Source organism: Doryrhamphus excisus, linkage group LG10 (genome assembly GCF_037039965.1).
Source record: "Doryrhamphus excisus strain RoL-2023G ecotype Guam linkage group LG10, RoL_Dexc_Guam_v1.1, whole genome shotgun sequence".
NCBI lineage: Eukaryota > Metazoa > Chordata > Actinopteri > Syngnathiformes > Syngnathidae > Doryrhamphus > Doryrhamphus excisus.
The window spans coordinates 3445329-3450401 of record NC_136366.1 but is presented as its reverse complement, the minus strand read 5'-3'; positions in this window follow the sequence as shown (position 1 = coordinate 3450401).

Here is a 5073-nt window from a genome sequence, read left to right as displayed (position 1 = left end):
TAAACATGCATCAGACACCAATCACAGATCAATCATGGATAATTAAACATGCATCAGACACCAATCACAGATCAATCATGAATCAATCAAAATTCAACCATGCATCAATCGTAGATCAATCATGAATCAATCATGGATAATCAATGAAAGAATGAATTGTGGATAAAGGTGTTCATTTTGGAACGATTGATTATCCATGGTTGATGCAGGTTTGATCTATGATTGATTAATCATGGTTGATGCAGGATTGATCTATGATTGATTAGCTATGATTGATGCAGGATTGATCTTTGATTGATTATCTGTGGTTGATGCAGGATTGATCTACAGTATGATTGATTATCCGTGGTTGATGCAGGATTGATCCATGATTAATTATCCATGGTTGATGCAGGATTGATCCATGATTAATTATCCGTGGTTGATGCAGGATTGATCCATGATTAATTATCCGTGGTTGATGCAGGATTGATCCATGATTAATTATCCGTGGTTGATGCAAAATTAATCTATGATTGATTATCCATGGTTGATGCAGGTTTGATCTACAGTACGATTGATTATCCGCAGTTGATGCAGGATTAATCTACAATATGATTGACTATCCATGGTTGATGCAGGATTGATCTATGATTGATTATTCTTGGTTGATGCAGGATTGATCTATGATTGATTATCCGCGGTTGATGCAGGATTGATCTACACTATGATTGATTATCCGTGGTTGATGCAGGATGGATCTTTGATTGATTATCCATGGTTGATGCAGGATTGATCTACAGTATGATTGATTATCCGTGGTTGATGCAGGGTTGATCTATGATTGATTATCCATGGTTGATGCAGGATTGATCTATGATTGATTATCCGTGGTTGATACAGGGTTGATGTACAGTATGATTGATTATCCATGGTTGATGCAGGATGGATCTATGATTGATTATCCATGGTTAATGCAGGATTGATCTTTGATTGATTATCCATGGTTAATGCAGGATTGATCTATGATTGATTATCCATGGTTGATGCAGGGTTTATCTACAGTATTATTGATTATCCATGGTTGATGCAGAATGGATCTATGATTGATTATCCATGGTTGATGCAGGGTTTATCTACAGTATTATTGATTATCCATGGTTGATGCAGGATGGATCTATGATTGATTATCTGTGGTTGATGCAGAGTTGATCTATGATTTATTATCCATCGTTGATGCAGGATTGATCTTCAGTATGATTGGTTATCCGTGGTCGATGCAGGATTGATCTATGATTGATTATCCGTGCTTGATGCAGTCATAAGAATGCATAGCATCAGTCGCATAGCTCATGTTTCTCAGCATGTGTGTGTGTGTGTGTGTGTGTGTGTGAGCTGGAGGTTACCGATGTTGTCGGCCAGGAAGTCAGCAGAGAAACATTTGCTTAGGGTCGTGTCATTGTGCGTGTTTCCCCCCAAACCAGCACCGTGCCACCCAGCAGCACCGCAGAGTGAATGATACCTCGCCCTGCCGCTCTCACGCATGATCAGCCCTCACACACACACACGCACACACACGCACAAGAGAGAGTTGATATGTCAGCATGCGTGTGCATGGTGCCGTGTTACTAATGGCCTCCACAACAGCTGTTCCTGGGCAGCACACACACACACACACACACACACGATAAACACACGTATAACATGCTTGGAGGTCTCAGCCTGCTATGTGACCTGCTGGGGGTGAAAGGTCGCATGGTGTCACATCTGAGTCCTCTTCATGACTTGAGTACACATGTATGTCAATCAATTCCTATCAGCGATCATTCGTACGACTCAATTACATTTCTATTCTATTGATTGATCGATGATTAACCTTGCTAAAATTAGCAGTCATTATTATTTGGAATGATTTCTATAATTGTTATTATTTGGATGTAAGGATTTATTTTGAAGTAATTATTATTTTGGATTGATTTACTATGATTCGTATTTATTTACAAGCATTAATCATTTATTTGCATTTATGTATAATTGACAGTCTGGTTTTTTTAATGATTATTTTTCTTTATAGATAAAGATATAGTAATAAAAGCAAATATTGCTATTTTTGTTTATTAGAATCATTACTCTTTTTTATTTGTTTGGTTTGAGTTTAGAATTATAAGTAATTATTTGTATTGTTGGGAATTATTATTTGTATTGGCTTATAATTATTACTGTAATTATTTGACACAGTTATCAGCAATTGTTATTTTTCTCATGGTTTATTATATTATTATTTTAATAATAATTATTATTTTATATTATTATTTTATTATTATTTAGTATAAAATAAATAATAATAATACTTATTATTAAAATAAATTTATTAAAAAATTATTAAATTTATTAAAATAAATAATAATTATTATTCTTATTTATTATAAAATAAATAATAATTATTATTATTATAAATTATTATTTAATTTATTTTTATTTGATTTAATAATGTTTCATGTATTCATTTATCATTAGTAGTCATTCTTGTTTTTTTATTTATCATTATATATATATTAATGTATATATGGATCAATGTTCTATGTATTGATAGAGAGTGATTAGTAATGAGTACATCCTCGCTGGTGGAATGAAGATGACATTCACTCATCTTGACTGACACTTGACTCATTAGCGTGTGTGTGTGTGTGTGTGTGTGTGTGTGTGTGTGTGTGTGTGTGTGTGTGTGTGTGTGTGTGTGTGCGTGTGTTGGTGTGAGAGTGAGCCATGTTGGACAGGTCAGTGAGGTGTCAAGCCTTATTATTAGAAAGCTTTTGTAAAAAGTATGGTTTGTATTTACATGAGGCTTGATAAAGACTCATATCGTTGATGTTAAATGATCCATTTGCAATGCATGCAGAAGAAGAACGTGATATTTCTATGAATTATGAACAATAAAGAGTATACCTTGTGGCAGACCTACTGTATAACTGCATGGGTATCATTTGTGTGGTTTTATTTGTTCCCAGAACTCAGCTCGTCTCGTTTTCCTCCTCTGAAAGCACCGATGAGACGTTCCATCGTTGAAAGAGAAAGAAGGTTGATAAAGAAGAAAGAGAAAGGTTCCTGGCTTGGACATCAACCCAAGGAGTGTCCATTAGGACCAGGAGTCATCACGCCAACTAGTTGACGGAGGAAGCCGGCAGGCGTGAGCAAGAAAAGTGAAAATCAAAAAGAAAAAGTGATGACTCAGCTTAGGAAGGCGAGGAGGCGACAGGGAAGAAGAAAAAGAAGGTCAAGGCTGATCTGGACTGGAGAGACTAATTGACGCCTTGTTAAGACCTCCTTAGGATGCATGGCGGAGGGGGTTGGGAGGGGGGTGGGGGGCTTGTGTCTCAACCACATGACTTAAAAAAAAAAGATGACAAGAAGGGCGACTCATTCATCTTTTCATCTTTGTTGGCTCACTGTTTTTTAATGACCACTCCATCTACAGTACCTGTGTATGTGTGTGTATGTGTGTGTATGTGTCACACAGGCCAACACTGCCCTCTAGTGGCCACAAAGATACACACACTTGGCAATACATTTGGTACATATATTCTTTTCTATTTGTCTATTAATACTCGTCACGCTTTCACAAAAAAAAGCCCCACGAAATGTTTTTGAATATAGTAATCCCTGGCCTGAATTAGTCACAAAAATAGGCTTATTTAAGCTAATTTCAATGGTTTTTGTGGCTGTATTTTCAAAATAAAAATAGCTAATTTAACTCAACTACGAATAAAAAGCATCAGCCAGCCAACCAATAAAGAAAACTCCGTACACAAGGTTTACTTTTATTGCTTTAGTCAAGTTATATCGTGCATGTATGTACGTAAATAGACCACAGCGTTATAAACAAACATAGCATGTTTATTAGCTTTCGACTTTCATTTCTGCCGTTGCTAGCTTCCGGTTCACAAAGAAGCGAAGAACCCGTCAAAGATTGTCTAATATGGCGAAGAGAACTCACTCTTGCTGGTAATGAAAATATATTTTTTGCACAAGATGTCTCACTTTTATCTTTTTAGCAATAGCTTTTTAACATTTTTTGTATTTTAGCATATTTATTTACTGATTATGAACCCGGTTACACATTTTAAATCGACTCAGAAACCACTGTCTGTGAAACATCAACATATAGTATGTGGCAGGATGATGTGTTGCATCTATGCTTAATTATGAGCTACGTTGTTGAGTCACTGTCAGCCAATGACCTCATGATGGCGCCATTTTCTTAGACAAGACCAATATTCATTCATTTTCTTCCGCTTATCCTCACAAGGGTTGCAGGCGTGCTGGAGCCTATCCCAGCTGTCTTCGGTACACCTTGGACTGGTGGCCAGCCAATCACAGGGCACATATAACAAACAACCATTTACACTGACTCTTTGGTGATACCTGTTGTGTATTGGTTCTTTCAAGTTGACGTGTATGAATTACTACGCTGGTCGGGTACCTGAATGTATCACGGCAGTTACTTAGCTTCCGGAGTCATTGTATCCAAATGTACTTTGATTTGATGCTATAAATAGCTATGTGCGGTCTATAAATGTGAGTAACTCTCATATTCTCACTTGTTATTAATGTTAGACACAATTTGGTTCATATTATTTTGTTATATAGTGTCATGTGCCTTTACATCCAACCACTAAGCTGGTTGCTAACTGCCTGGCTAGTTAGCCTTGTTAGCATCGCCACTGTGTTGCTGTTCAATTGTGTTTATGTTGCTCGCTGATGTGTATTCTAGTAGGCTTTGTGCTTATGTTTAGTTTCATTGTAGTCACTTTATAGTCACTCATACGTGTTTATGCAGTAATTGCTGACCAGTACTACTCCCAATTAAACCCCTTTACTACATTTACTGTAGTACCTCTCTTGGTTTGCCTGCTCGGAAAAGACGACCCCTGCTGTTGAGCAGTTGGAAGTACAAGTTGCGCAAATGGCCATAAACGTGACGTCAGCGAGTCATATATTTATATAAAAATGTATACTTCACACTTTATATGAATGAATATATATTCTTATTTTTGTGTCTGCGTTTCATTTGATTGAAAAGATTGGCTTTCAGGT